Genomic DNA, 16,995 nt, shown 5'->3' with positions numbered 1-16,995 from the left:
TGTACCTTCGTCTGTCGTGTATTTTCGGTAACTACTAGATTGAATTCCCAGTCTGGAAGTGCCTCTGTAAGCACCTTCTTTGCTGTAGGAAGACAAATCTTTGTACCTTCGTCTGTCGTGTATTTTCGGTAACTACTAGATTCAATTCCCAGCCTGGAAGTGCCTCTGTAAGCACCTTCTTAGCTGTAGGAAGACAGATCTTTGTACCTTCGTCTGTCGGGGTTTTTGTTACTTCGCAAGTGATTATCCAATAGTTTACGTTTAATGGGTAGCGTTAACTGACGTTTAATCCAACTGGCAAACGAATTCCACTTTTCGGCTAACCTGCTATGTGCAGGGATACTGGCACGGGAGAGGATTAAAGCTGGGTACAATAAATATTTGTCCTCGTTGAACGGATTTTTATTTGAATATAGAATTGCTTAGATTATTACCTATATATATATATATATATATATATATATATAGGTAATGTGTGCGCGCGCGCGCGCGCGCGCGCGCGCGCGTGTGTGTGTGTGTGTGTGTGTGTAGATGTTTATATTAGTGTTAGAGGAGGTAAAACAAGAATTTTTGCGTATCTGGATTGGATAGGAGTGTGAAATTTTTCGTTGTTTGATATAAATATATTTTTACGTTTGTCTTCTTCTTCTCTTTTCATTTCGCTATAGTAGTTTGTCGTTAGAACCGAAGCTCAGTTCATTTGCTACGATGGATTCTATTGCCACGATTTTCTTGCCTTTTGAGTTTAATAATCGAGGATGATTCTAACGATCCTCTCTGTGCGGGATTTGTGTGATTTCGCAAGCCTTGCCCAAAGACGGGCAATATTTTGCCAACAGTGGGAGGAGGAATGCGAAGATCGATGGGTGTTTTCGATAATCGAAAACACCGTCTGCACAAGCCAACACAGCGAATGATCCTTTGGTTAAATTTTCGAAGGGAAATTGTTCTGCTATTTCTCTCTTCTTTTCTACAATCGCACGCAATGATGGCAAGAATATCGGTTAATAGCAATGCCGGTATTGTTCTTAATTTTCAATTGACGCCAACGATGTATTTAATAGTCCTCTCTGTGCCGGACTTGTGTGATTTCGCAAGCCTTGCCCAAAGACGGGCAATATTCTGCCAACAATGGGAGGAGGAATGCGAAGATCAGTGGGTGTTTCAGTAGCTGAAAACACCGTTTGCACAAGCCGACCCAGCGGACAACCCCTTTGTTTAAAGTTTAAGACAATGATTCTATCTTCAAACCGTTCACGGAAATAAAACGAGATCGAGGATAGGAAGTTCTAATTCGATTCTCGAGTGCAACGAAATTATCAGAGAAAAAGGAAATTTTCAAAATTAATTTTCTTACCTTGAGGAGTAGGTGCTGTCTGGCGCCATTACCTCAGCTGCTCCGGTGGTCGTCGGTGTTTTTGTTGGGTTTATTACTTGAACTCGGATATAGTTTATTATCAACTTTTACTTTATTTATCTATTTCGATACACGCTGAACAAATTACTAACCGGATTAATACCGCAATTACAATGCGCTTTCTTTTGTCTAAGCGATGAAATGAGGACCTCAAAGATAATTTTCTTTCTGAGTCGCGACTCTCTTTTCTTGCCTGAACAACTAAAGACACCGAAACGCAAAATGCTATGCAAAATTTCTAAACGTAATGATGAGCGCAATAAGGAACGTAATAATGAGCACGATACGGAACGTAATAAAAAAAAGAGCACGATACGGAACGTAATGAAGAGCGTAATAATAATGAGCCGTAATAAGAATGAGCACAATAATGAGCCGTAATAAGAATGAGCACAATAATAATGAGCCGTAATATGAATGAGCACAATAATAATGAGCACTGCTCTATGTTGCTACGCTTATTTATAATGCCATCCCCCACGGGGTTGTGGTCCACTGGGGGTACGCTTCCGTGGGAATCGGGATGTTGCAGTTTGGGTTTCTTGAAATCGTACGTGAGAGAATGTAAGTTCCATATTTCGACTTAGTTCCCATCGGTCATATATTTTTACATTTGTATTTGACAGTGTAGTTGCGCATAGAATTTATTAAAGAAAAATGTTAACAATGTGTTTTCACGACTTGTTTCTCGCGCCTGATTTCCATTAATCCCTAATATTCCTGTCGCCATGACGCGTGTTATTGTGTTAGTAGTTCCGATGCGCACGTGTAAATCTAACATGGCTGCTCATAAATGTCATCAGTAAAATTATAGTGGCGGGTCTTTAGTTTTGTTTGATATCGAAGTAATTTTCCGTCTGTCGCTCGTTTTTCCTTATTCTACCGCAATTAGAACATTTATTTATTAATATTGTTATTATTATTACTTTAAAGTGACAATAGTATTGTTCGTGTGAATATACATATGTCGTGTCAAATACTGAGTCTGGGCCCGAGTCGTCCTCGTGGCGGGGGCTTGGGACAGGTAAGGATTCTTCACTGAAGCTATCCATGTTTTCTCTTTTACACTGAAGTTATTTTTATTGACACACACGAAATTGTTACAGAGTTGACACAAACTCACAATGACCACACACTCGCGACGCTAGTGACAATTGTCTTAGGTTCGATAACGAGTCCGCGGACAACGGGACGGTAGTCGTACGCACTCGGAAAAATCTAAGTCGGATTCTGTGTTGATATTCACTGACCGTAAGGCGTTAATCTCTTTTTTTGTCGATGAGACCGCAAGAGAGAATGACTTTCCGTCCCGGTGATACCCCAGAGGAAAACTATGACGGGGTGTGTCTAAGGACACGAGATCATCGGATTCGTCGGGGACATCCTACGTTCGGAAAGTAAAGGAAATTGACGTTGCTGCTAATTGGCCAATCTCCATATCGGTAGTTAGAAAAGGATGCTAGCTGCCCTTGAGGGAGGGTTGCTAGTGGGAGACGTCGTTCGTGGAAAAATAGGTCTCTCCTGTCTTCCCGTAACTGGGACAAAGACTGTGTATCTGTTGAAGGATTTTAGGTAACTAGATATTAGTGTTTATGACGGTCCTGGGGCTAGCCGATCACGTACTGTGGAGACGCGTCGACATCTGGTAAACATCCTGCCCGGAGAATAGGATCTGCTTGTGGCGAGCTACGGGACAGAAACCGTTGGAATGTTTACTGCCACGTGCCGCTACAAATCTTTCTTTTAAGGAGAGCTATAGGGTTACTCAATGCCTTTGTTAGATGGAGAGTTCGTCCCGTTGACCGCGGCCACGTTCGGCGACTAATTGTCGCCTTGAGCCCAAGCTCATCGTCACAAGTCTCAAACGAATACAATTGGGTAGAGTGACGGCAAATCGCTTAATTACAACTGTGGATTTTAATTACAATGTTTCTATGGATTTACCCGAGGTTTCAGAGGGAAGGCATCGGTGTCCTCTTATCTCCGACACATATATATATATATATTTATATTGTGTGTCATTTTAATATGACTAATGTTTTGTAATTCTTCGATAGCGTTATTTATTGTTTTGAGTAGTTTATTTTATAGAGTGTTCGATAATATAAAACACACACACACACACACACACACATTTCTTCTGGCATTGTAGTATTCATACGAAATGAAATGTTAATTATTTATTTTATATTAACTTCATTTAATAAGATAGAGCACGCACACGCACACGTATATATGTATATATTTCTGGCAGTGTTATTTTCATTTAGATTCTTTAGCGATGTAATGTTGTGTATTTGAGGTTATGTGTCAATTATTTGATTTCATATATACATATCGATATACGAAACCTGCTCCTATCGCCCAATCAGTCTTTTACCTACCCTGTCCAAACTATTCGAGAAGATGCTCACGAACCGACTCCTTCCAATCTTAGAGAACTTGAAAACACTCCCAGATCACCAATTCGGCTTCCGAAAACATCATTCTACAGTAGAGCAAATCCACCGCTTAACTCATACGATCAGCCAAACACTCGAAAAGAAAAAATATTGCTCAGCGGTTTTCCTAGACATCCAACAGGCATTCGACAAAGTATGGCATGAAGGGCTACTATACAAGCTTAAAAAGATCCTACCCCACCCCTACTACTCCATCCTAAAATCTTATCTAACCAATAGACAATTCATGGTTAAATGCCTAGACGCCACTTCCGCAACATTCCCAATAGAAGCCGGCATACCCCAAGGTAGTGTCCTCGGACACCTACTGTACTCCATCTACACTGCCGACCTACCTATATCAAACGATATAACAATAGCGACATTTGCAGACGACACAGCGCTATTAGCTACCCACGCAGACCCGGTAATAGCCTCATCCACTCTCCAGCGAAGTCTCGACTCCATGGAAAAGTGGTTTCACAAATGGGGCTTCAAAGTCAACGAAAAGAAATCCTCACATGTAACCTTCACGCTCCGAAAACAAACCTGCCCCCAGGTCACCATCAACAATGCAGCAGTTCCTAGCAGGGACACAGTCCGATACCTGGGCATGACCCTGGACAGGAGACTAACGTGGAAGACACACATCTCAGATAAAACGAAGCAACTAAAGGACAAACTAAAAAAACTCTATTGGCTCACGGGCCGACGCTCCAAACTAAACATACAGAATAAAATTACCCTCTACAAGACCGTAATAAAACCTGTCTGGACCTACGGAATCCAACTATGGGGAACAGCAAGTAACTCCAACATTGAAATACTCCAACGCTTTCAATCGAAAACGCTAAGATCCCTAATTGACGCACCTTGGTATGTAACCAATGAAACAATACACCGCGACCTCAAGATACCCACCGTCAAAGAGGAAATAGCAAAATATAGCGACAGATATAGCAAAAGAATCAACAAACACCGAAACGCCCTAATCACTGGACTACTCGATACGACGGACCAGATTCGCAGGCTGAAGAGGCACTACCCGCTAGACCTAAACGTTAGATTCATTTAATTATCCAAATTAAGCATATGCACTTACTTATAATACTTATAAATTATACCTATCTATAATAAGTATTAACTTATTGTAAATAAACAGCCATGTCACTGCGCCACGCCAGAAAAATTACTGAAAATTCTCAACGCGAGAATTGATTGTAATTTCAACAATAAATAAAAAAAAAATATATATATACATATATATCTTGTATTGTGACAACATAGTATTGAAGGTTTTGTTTCTAGATTATTGTGTGTTTAATGTGTTTTTACATATTTGTGTTTGATGGTAGAATTTCTGTACGCAATTCTTCAAGTCGTTGCGGTGTTAATTATTTTGAACGTTTGGCCTATTGACAGGTTGTCACTTAGTCCCAAGTGTTGCGTTGTGTGTTCTATTTCTTTTGTAGATTATTAGTAGTAGTTTAGAATATAGATTATTTATATATTTATATGTCGGGTTTACATTAGAATTAGGGTTAGGGGCGTGAAACGAATCTTCGTTTGGGTTACACGTTGTCGTTATGCAATAGAGAAGACATTGACTAGTGCAAATACGATTATTATAGAACCGGACAAGTAACCGCGGTAGTTAGGTACTCGAGAAACTAATGACAATGATCCTAGGTTCAATAACGAATCCGCGGTCGACGGGATGATAGATGAACGTACTCGCAAAATCTAAGTCGGACGCGTAATATTCACTGACCGTAAAGAGTTACTCCTTTCATCAATGAGATCGCGAGCGAGAATGCCTTTCCCGTCCCGATGATGCCACAGAGGAAAGCTATAATGGGGTGTGTCTAAGGATACGAGATCATCGGATTCGTCGAGAAAAGCCTTCGTTCAGAAAGTAAGGGAAATTGACGTTGCTGCTAATTGGTCAATCTCCATATCGGTGGTTAGAAAAAGATGCTAGCCGCCCTCGAAGAAAAGTTGCTAGTGGGAGACGCCGTTCGTTGAAAAATAGGTCTCTCCTATCTTCCCGTAGCTGGGACAAAGATTGTTTGTCTGTCTGAAGGACTTTAGTCAACTAAATCTTAAGATTTATAACGGGCTCTCAGGCTAGCTGAACATGTATTGCGGAGATGCATCGACATCTGGCAATCATCTTACTCGAAGAATAGGGTCTGCGTGTGGCGAGCCATGGGACAGAAACCGTTAGAATATTTACTGTCGCGTGCCGCCACAAATATTTCTTTTAAGGAGAGCTATAGAATTACTCTATATCTTTGTTAGACAAAGCGTTCATCTCGTGACCGCGGCTACGTTCGGCGACTGGCTGTCGCCTCGAACCCAAGCTCATTATCACAAATCTCAAACAAATACAATCGGATCAAAAGACGACAATTGTTTAATTACGCCTATGATAGAATCTAGATTACGGTGTTAAGGGATTTTCCCGAAGTTCCAAAGGTTCCGATGTCCTTTCATCTCCGACATATAATATATAATATTTATAATATTTATAATAATGTGTTATATTGTATTAATTATTATTTATTCTTTCTTCGTTACGGTTTCCCAGTTGTATTATCATCTATTAAATATTTATTTCTTCATCGAAAATATAATTTATTTTGTAACGCATAAAAGTCACTATATGCACGTGTTGATTTTCCAAAATGGCCGCTTGTGAATAACCCTAGTGTATGACATACTGTCCCATGACAATTACTTCATTCAACATTGTTTTGTGTTTGTTGTAATATTTATTTTAACGTAATTGCATGTGGATTGTATTGCTGTTGAAATTTATAATTTATTAATAGCATTCTTTGACTGCTTTGTTTTCGGCGGTTTATTTTTATAGAGCGTTTGCTTGATTGATTTAGTTTTAATATGTGCATAATGTGTTACCACCTTGTTACCACTTTTGTGTAGTATAATCTTATTTCTTTATACCAAGTTAGTATAATAATATTATAATAGCTCAACACAATATAATAATTTCTAATTTAATCATGTTTAGTCGTTAATATTCAGTTAATCTATCTCGATTAATTTCTAACCTATTTCTGTTTTTATTTCTTTCCTATTAAATTGTCGTTGCTTCGTACTTGTTATTTGTTGTTATTTCATGTGTAGTATAATCTTTAAGTTAATCCATATATTGTTGATTAGAATTTGTTTATTGAATTATTATTGTTTGTAATTCTTTAGGTTCTATTCCTTCGATGCTGCGTCGCTTGCTTAAAACATTTACATAGTGAGTATTTGGCATTGTCTGGTTGTTCGTTATATTCTAAATACTTACTATGGGCGCTTTTGTTCATCCTATATTTGTGAATATAAAAGTATCATTTAATTCATTTAATTTTATATGTGCTTAATGCATTGTGTGAGAGACCGCTATTGTGCATTACAAAATCTGTTTCTATATGTCAGATATAATAATATAACAATATTACGTAGGTTAGTATAATATACATCCTTCTATTCTGGTTATATTTATTATTAACTTCAAATTAACCTGTCTTAATTACTTCCTAACCTCTTTCTATACTTGTCAGCTATTTTATTTCTTCTTATTAATTGTTTATTACATCATAATTGTGTAATATAAATCGAAGCTAATCCATATCTTATAGGTTAGAACTTGTTCACTACATTATTACTGTTTGTAGCTACTTCATCTTTACTCTCCAAGTCTACATACTGCGTCGCTCACACAAGACACCTGCACAGCACGCACTTGGCATCACCCAGTTCCTCGTTATGCTCTCGACACTCATTACGAGTACTCTTATTTATCCTACATTTGTAGGTATTAAAAATATTATTTATTTTATTTAAATCAATACGTATTGTATTATATTGTATTAACGATCGCTGTTTGTATTAGAGAATTTATTTTATATGTCAAATACAATAATTTAACAATATTACATAAGTTAATATAGTATAATACCTTCTTATTCTAATCATATTTATTATTGACATTCGGTTAACCTATCTTAATTATTTTATAACCTCTTTGTACACTTATTAACTGATTATAAAATCAGTATAAAATAATTCTTCTTATTGAAGATCGTTGTGTCAATGGTGAGTTATTTTGTTATAATGTTGCTAATTTTCTTGATTTTCCAGTTTTTTCATGTCTTCTTGAACATTCCAGTAATATCTGCTTCGATTCTTCATATACATTTACTCCAATTTGGTAGTTGATTTCTCATAACTGCGTTGACTCTTGTGTAAATGTCTTCAATGTGAGTAATGACTTATTTTTGACATTCACTTAACCTATCTTAGTTATTTCTTAACCTCTTTCTGCACTCTTTGATTGAATTTACTTCTTCTTATTAAAGACTGCTGCGTCATTGTTGAGATATTTCGTTATAATGTCACTAATTTTCTTGGTTTTTCAGTTTTATTTTCCATTGACCCTGTAAGTCTGTTGTCGAGCATCAATTATTGATTGTTATCATGCTTCATTTAGTTTAATTGAAATATAATTGTAAATCTTTAATAGTATTATTTTCTTCCATATATATTAAGGCAATTGAGGTTAGTTTATTCATTCATTTCTGCTGACAGTCGCATACTATGTTTTACGGAGTGGGTCCACAACTTGTTTCTTGTGAAATTCCTGCATGTACGTTTCCTTCTATGATGATTAATTGTGCACTAAGTACTTTTAACTTTCACTGCTTTTAATTATTTTATTGAATTAACGTGTTGTGTATTTAAATAATCGTTAGAACACACACATAGTAATTTTCCTTTTTCTTTTACGTTTCTACTATCTGCATGATTCGATAAGCACTGTCACACTTCCTTTGGTTTAGGCAAAACATTTAGTAATATTATGTTTTGTATCGGAACGATTGGAGTTAATTCCTACATTTGTTTCAGCTGGCTGTCATACATTATATATTCTACGGATATGGATACATAACCTGTCTTCGCACATACACTACCTTCTATGATAAGTAATTGTTCACGAGGTATTTTTCGCTTCCACTGTTTTGTAATTATTTTATTGAATGACACATTTTATATTTAAGTAATAGTTAGAGCACGCATAGTAATTTTCCTTTTTCCTTTTAGGTTATCACTATCTGCAGTATTTGACAAGCAGCACTAAACTACACACTATTGCACTATGTTGCCTTCTGAAATCGGTTCGTTTATTGTTTATTTCGGTTATGCGTTAGTTTCAACTTGCTCAAGTGCACTGTTCGTGGAATCTCTTTCACTTCGATCTTGACGTTTTGATTCTTTAAAATTTCTAACACTTTATGCGGTCCTATATATTGATTAGAAAATTTTTCTTTGCTAGGTTCCTTTATTGAATATACTAGATCTCCTACTTTGAAATTTTGCGGGTTGATTCGTCTGTCGTAGTACTCTTTTGACTTTAACTTGGATATCGAATTTTCTCTTGCCATTTGCTACACAGTGTCGATTTTATCAAACAGTTCTCTGAAATATTCTGCGTACGTTGGTTCCATGTCCTTTTCGATTATTACTTCACCAGTGGGTTCTCTCGCCAAGCGCCCAAGGTTTAATTCGTGCAGGGAGAATTTCGTTCCTTCGTGTAAATCTTGAATCGTTAGTACATATTCGTTTTCCTTGCAAGCTACTAAACTTTGCAATATTGGCTTTAAGATTACCATGTATCCAATTACTATTTTCTTCCTTTTCTCCATTTTAGTTTTTATTTTGCACCAAGGCGCAAGTTTACTATCACCGAGCCAATTATCCAATTGCTTGCCAATAGCATTCAAAATACGAATTTTTGAAAATGCCATAGCTATATTAACCCAAAAATATTTTGGATATAGTATAGTGTGATACCATCTATATTTTCCAGGAGGAATCATAAGATCAGCACTCATGTTATCTACGTCAAATACTAGATGTAGTAACCAATGAAGTATTTTTAATCCAATTATGATCCAATGGCTAGTGTATTTATTAAAGTTTTTATATATATCTTCGACTGGTGATTCCATCTTTTCTTCCTTTTGATTTCTTTGAGCCCGTTGAACTTGCGTTTCTTCAGCTTGAAAATGTTTAGAATCCTTTTCCTTAGTTACCCTTTTTTCTTCTTTATTTACTTTATTCACAACACGTTGATTTTTCTCTACCTTTTCAGGATGAGTAGTTTCACTGGAAGTGCTTATTATAATTAAATTATTATTTATTTGTATGGGAATTAATAATGGATTTAGGAATATTTTCGGTAGATTTAGAATTATTCTTTGAATTTTTATTACAAACCTTTTTGCTTATAGATTCTGTTTTGGATTTAGGAATAGCTATATTTTTATTTTGTGTAGTTTGAACTTCCTTGCAATTTAATGACTTGGCTTTGAGTTCGATAAAGTTACCTTCTGATGGTTTTATAGAAGTTTTTGAGTGAGATACACTCGCTATCTCTTTTCCTACTATGGTTGAGACATTCACGAAATTCGTGGAGCTTTGCTTTTGTATCTTTGCCAAGTCGAACGTGGAGAGGCAATTCGCACTTCCCAGCGGGTCCAATATCTCTGTGATATTATGCAGTGGATAAGCGTTGCCTATCATCTCGTCGTTCAATTTCCTAGTTTCTGCTTCATTTGAAAGTTCTTTGGCATTAGTATTGTTTATCTTCTTGGGGAACTTGGAAAATTCCTCACTCATGATCCTGTCTGTGGTGCCGTGCGTCCTCTTACTATTTAACGTGACATTATCCCTTATCACACCAACGGAATGGTGTTTGCATTGAAAAGTTGATTGGTTCAAATGATTAGCATCCCTCTTTTGATTTAGATCTCTATCGAGGTATTTACTTACGCATTTTTCTTCCCAGGTTATTGCTCTTGCTTCTTTCCTGACATCTTCTTCTATTCCGGGGTTGTTTAAATGTTTCCGCGACGGCGGTACAAATTTCCAGTCCTGGCGGTTGTTTCCGATGTAGTTATTATTGTATGAGGGATGAGCGTTGTTTCGGTTATAATTATTCGGAGATGTCGGATGTTGGTATCGTATTCTATTGTTTGCTTGTTTTAATTCTCGTGTTGCTTTCACGGCTTGGCGGTACGCATCGTCCAAGGATTGGTATCCTGCTATCTTTACTCGTAAATACACCTCGTTTGGGAGCCCCCTAACAAAAGCCTCCCTCGTGTCTCGATCTATTCTATCTTGGAATACGGTGCCGTACTCGTATCTTTCCCCCTCCATTATCGCCAGTCTGAGATTTATGACGCGATCCATATAGTCTAGTATGTCTTCTCCCGGTTGTTGAAACACTGCTGCTAATTCGTCTTTATACTCGTTAACTGTTTTTCCTGGACCGAACATATTTCTTAATTTATTTTCGAAGTCACTCAACCTTCAACACTTCACTGTCTTCTACGGCGAGAAACGCGTATCCGCGAAGTTCATTCATCAATAATTTCACTAATTGAGGTTCTTGATTTCTTGGCATCATACCTTGGGCTCGTTTGCATGTCCTTAAAAATTGAAATATCGACGGTCGATGGCCATCGAACACTGGCACTGTCTCGATCGCGTCTTTTAATTTAATCGGTTGCGAGTTAGTATATACTGGTCTTATTTCTCGCGGAATTATTGACGTTGATGCTGGTATTTCGGTTTTTTCCGATTCTCTACTTAGACGCACGTCTTCTTTTATTTTATCTAATCTTACTCTCATGTCGGTTAATACGCGTAAATTTTCATCCCATGCTTTTAATTTTTCTGACAACGCTAAAAGCGTGTCCTCTTTCAATGAGTCTTGTGCGACAGCCATGTTTTTTGAATTTATATATATATACATTTTCTATCAATACCACTGAAAATTTAATCCTCCGTGGAGCGCATCCCACCGCTGCCACCAAAAATTTTTTCTGTTACGTTTTCAATTTGATTTTTAATTTCGTTTTCATTTTGATTGTCGTTAAATTTAACTGAAAGGAAAGGAATGATAGTATTCGAAATATAAATTTAAGATTTCCGATCGGTACGATAGTTGCTGCCACCAGAGATAGTCTAAGGACTATTTCGAAAAAATTTTTTTTGTCTTTATATTAAGAATGCTGGTGTATTTACGTTACGTTACGCTGGTGCTGTTATGTCTGTCAACTGATCGAAATTACCCAAAACGTGTTTAATGATAACGTCAATGAAATTCCAGACCTGTGTCGCCCTTTCGGTGCGCACTTGCGTCTGAAGAACTCCTAATCGTTGCATCTAACCCATAAATAGAAATTAACTCAAAGTGTCGTGTTTTAGTAATGAGGTGGGTAGATCGTGACAGGTACTGAAGGAACACCCAAATATGTTTAACAACCAAGATATTTATTCACGCTTATATTCGATGTGTACACTTGGTGTACGACGCGTGGTTACAATTATCGGTTCGTGATTCGCGGCTAATAGTTAGACTCTGGTCGACGTGCGGTGTCGGTTCAGACGATGATTGCTCACGATGCGTAGCGGGACTCTAGCCGATTATTAACTAACTCTCCCTCACGATGATGCTGCAGAGGGAAACTCTCCTGGGGTGTGTCTCAGGATTACCAGATCATAGGATTCGTGGAGGAGTGCCTTGGTTCGGAAAGTGAGGGATGTGGGTGTTGCCGTTAATTGGTTAATTTCTGTTTGGTGGTTGGAGAAGGGTGCTGACCGCCCTTGAGAGAAAGTTGCTAGCGGGGAGCATCGTACGTGCGGAAAACAGACTTCCCGTATTTTCCGTGGTATGTGAAGGACAAAGACTATTTGTTCCTTTGGAGAATCTTAGCTAAACAAATCGTAAGATTTATAGCGGATCCTTGGGCTAGCTGAAAATATTCCGTGAGGATGTGCCGACATTGGCAATCATCCTGTCCGAAGGATAGGATCTTTGTGTAGCGGACCACGGGACAGAAGCCGTTGGAAATTTTACAGTAACAACGTCAATGAAATTCCAGACCTGTGTCGCCCATTCGGTGCGCACTTGCGCCTGAAGAACTCCAAGTCGTAGTCCTATTCTATTAGGCCGAGTGTTGTTCCGTAGAGATTGAATAAGATGACCAAGTAACTCATTTTCCTGTCAACAATTTATTCAATGTGTTCTTACACTCTAGTGTCCATTAGTGTCCATTATATATGTATATATCTTTGTGGTTAAGTTGTTAATAGTATGTAACTGTTTCACTGTGTGTATATGTGTGGTTAATTAGTGAGTGACGGGGCGAGTTATTTTTCCTTGGGTTAAGAGGTTTCTTTCGGTCTGGGTTAAATTAATGCAAGTGTCTGTACATTCGGGACAGGATGCCGCAGGTTGTAGTTCTGACAAGTATACATCACATAGGTAGCAGTGCATTGCTCTAATTCGCCCTGGAACCCCGCACAGGAAGTGAATTGGCTGAATCTCGTACAGGTCTTGACGATTTGAATCCAAAATGTTGTAGCAGTATTGGCAAAGGAAATAATTATTGAAGTGGTATGCAGGACGAATTAACTGGGCGCAACAATAGGGTAACAGTCGATTCCTTTGATTATCAGATTCAACGCCCATTCTGTGCAAACAAAAAAGATTTTATTATCAGTGTGTCCTATTTATTGTTCTGTTTGTTTCTTACACTGTTGGTTTTATTTATTAACTTGGAAGTTCATAGGTAGCGTTAACTAGCGTTTAATGCGACTGGCAAATAAATTCCACTTTTCGGTTAACCTGCTTTGCGCAGGAATAATGGCACGGGAGAGGATTAAAGTTATTCGGTATATGTAATTGATATAGACACTTGAATTTATTCGATCTGGCTGGGTGATATTAGTATCGATATGTTATGGCTTACTCAGAGTTTACTGATTATAGTCATTACAGTGTCAATTATAAATATCGTCGCATACAAATATTGTATATGTAAATATAGTAAGTACTCGAACCTCTAATCGGATAAGTTTTACAAATGTTTTTGGTACGACAAGGTTTAGTTATTTCGATTTGATTAATGATGAAAGCTATTTTTACTCGTTCGGGCGATTAGTATAGTACGGGTTATAACAATCGCTATCGTATGATGTAGGTGATGGCGACCGGAGAGATCGGAGAGAGAGTGTCTCGCAATATTCGGGAATTGGTGAACTTGAGGGCGAAAAACTGGGTGTAGGACCTTCACTATTTAGTTCTAACTCATCTCGGCACCTCTTTTCTTCCCTTTTAACTTCTGCAGCGATCAGTCATTTGTACCTGCGTTCAGCTCACCTCTTGCTGAGGCGACTTTTATCTTTACGATTCCTTCTTGGTTTTATCATCTAATATGATCAAAATGAAGTTAATGTTTCTCTCTGTGTGAGGCCTGTGTGACTTTGCAAGCCTTGCCCAAAGATGAGCGATATTAGCTAACAGTGGAAAAGGAGAGCGAAGATCAGTAAGTGTTTTCGAAGATTGAAAGCACCGTAACCGCAGGTTTAACACAGTGAATAATCGGTTAAATTTAATAATTCAATTTAGAAACAATTGTTCTTTCTTGACAACTTGTGGAGTCGTAAGAAAAAATGATTATTTTAATTGGCAACGATATTCTCTGTGGACAACTAGTGTGGCTTCGTAGATCTCGCCCAAAGATGAGCAATCTGTTAGCAATGGGAAGAGAAACACGAAAACCATAGATGTTTTGTGCGTTCAAAAACACCGTAATCACTAGTTGATACGGCGAACGGTTATTGTGAATTCAAGATATTTCGAATAAAATCCACGTAAATCGTATATGTCTGATATTTTTATTTGTCAACTATAACTGCCGACGGATACCTTTGTTCAGATACTAAACCTTGTACGACTGCGAAGTTAAAAGAGAAGAGGATATACAAATTTAAATTTCTTACGTCGAATATATGCAAAGGCCTCGAATTATAACTTGATGATTAATCGAACTCTGACAGTTGATTTTTGATTTCACAGACGAACTGGCGATGTGGACACTTTGATCCACCGAATAGTGATGAACACTCGGATTTTCAAAAACTAATCAACTTTCTAATACTCGATTTCGACGGACAGAGTGACGATGTGAACGTTTTGATTCTCGAATAGTAACTGACTATTCTATGTCACTACCCTTATTTATATTTTTAATAATTGTCACGTGACGGATAATCTTTACGGGAATCATAACGTTGATACGTGATAAAGTATGAATATCGTAGTTGCTAGTCTAAGCTAGGTTTTCGTTTCTTGGTTATCTTGTCTACGCCGTATCTTAATTTCTCATATTACTAAGACACGCTGATTCTGCTGAAGTTTCGTCTTCTTGTTTATGATATTTCTTAATTTCTCATATTCCATTTGGTGTTAGGGACATGCAAGGTATGTGATAAAATGTAGATATTGTAGTTTCTCGTATTTTGCTGAGATTGCGTCTGCGATGCTTCCGGGCCCTTCCTTACTGATGCCAGTGGGAACGGTGGTGGGCGTCTAATGTTTCCGCCGAGACTTTGTACGTGAAGCACGCGTTAATATGTGCTCTTCAACAAAGCGGGGTTTCTTTGCGTAATTTATAGAGAGTTTTAATCATTTGTTTATGGGAAATATTGTGAATTGTTTGTTTGTATTGTGTGACGGTTTCATTGGATATAAGGTATATAGTTTTACAATTTGAGGTTTCTTGTATTCGTAATGGCGTGTTATGAGTTTTAGTTATTATCTGTATACGGATTTCGATCAGTGGTTTTTATTATATGATCGCTAATTTCGGTATTGTAATTTATTGTGGTTTTTATGTTTTCTTTGGTGAATACGGGTTATATTAAGTCATCGACACGGAAGTATCTCCGGAAGTGAGGGAAATTGACGTTGCTGTTAATTGGTCAATTTCCATATTGGTGGTTAGAAGAGGATGCTAGCCGTCCCTGAGGGAAGGTTGCTAGCGGGAAGCGTCGTTCGTTGAAAAAATAGATCTTCCCTATCTTCCCGTAGTTGGGACAAAGACTGTTTGTCTGTTCACAGGACTTTAGATAACTAAATCTTAATATTTATAACGGCCCTCGGGCTAGCTGAACATGTATTGTGGAGATGCGTCGGTATCTGGTTTATTTAGTTATCATTATCACAAATCTTGAACAAATACAATCGGATCGAATGACGACAATTGTTTAATTACGCCTATGATAGAATCTAGATTACGGTGTTAAGGGATTTCCTCGAAGTTCCAAAGGGAAGGCTCCGATGTCCTTTCATCTCCGACATATACATATATATATTTTACAGTGTAATTTTCATACACAATTTTGTTTGTTAACGTATAGTTTCGTATACTTATTTCTTTATGTTTATTAGATTATTTGTTCTTCGGTTTAATAACATATATGTATATATTTGACAATGTAATTTTCATATAAAATTCTTTAAGTTTATCCAAATGTTAATTAGTTTTAATAATGTAATATCATACATTTTATTTCTTTTATGTTTGTTAAATTATATATATATCGGAGGTTCCTGGAACACTCCTGTCATACGCGTAGGATGATCATCGTGGAGTTTTAGTCGGTAGGAGTCCGACACTACTCTGCTGTTACGCGATTATTAGAACAGCGGAGTGTCCATGAGGATTTATCCACATACAAAAAAAAAAGATTATATATATGTCGAGTCAGAGTCCGAGTCTGGGCCCGAGTCGTCCTCGTGGCGGGGGCTTGGGATAGGTAATGATTCTTCACTGAAGCTATCCATTTTCTTACACCACTGAAGTGACTTTTATTGACACACACAAAGATGTTACAAAGTTGACGCAAACTCACAGTGATCACACACTCGCGACACTAGTGACAATGCTCTTAGGTTCGCTAACGAATCCGCGGACAACGGGATGGTAGTCGTACGTACTCGCAGAATCTAAGTCGGATTCTTTGTTAATATTCACTGACCGTAAGGCGTTAATCTTTTTGTCGATGAGATCGCAAGAGAGAATGACTTTTCGTCCCGGCGATACCTCAGAGGAAAACTATGATGGGGTGTGTCTAAGGATACGAGATCATCGGATTCGTCGGGGATAGGCTACGTTCGGAAAGTAAGGGAAATTGACGTTGCTGCTAATTGGTCAATCTCCATATCGGTAGTTAGAAAAGGATGCTATCCGCCCTCGAGGGAAAGTTGCT

Source organism: Bombus huntii, chromosome 13 (assembly GCF_024542735.1).
Source record: "Bombus huntii isolate Logan2020A chromosome 13, iyBomHunt1.1, whole genome shotgun sequence".
Lineage (NCBI taxonomy): Eukaryota > Metazoa > Arthropoda > Insecta > Hymenoptera > Apidae > Bombus > Bombus huntii.
This window is presented reverse-complemented; position numbering follows the sequence as displayed.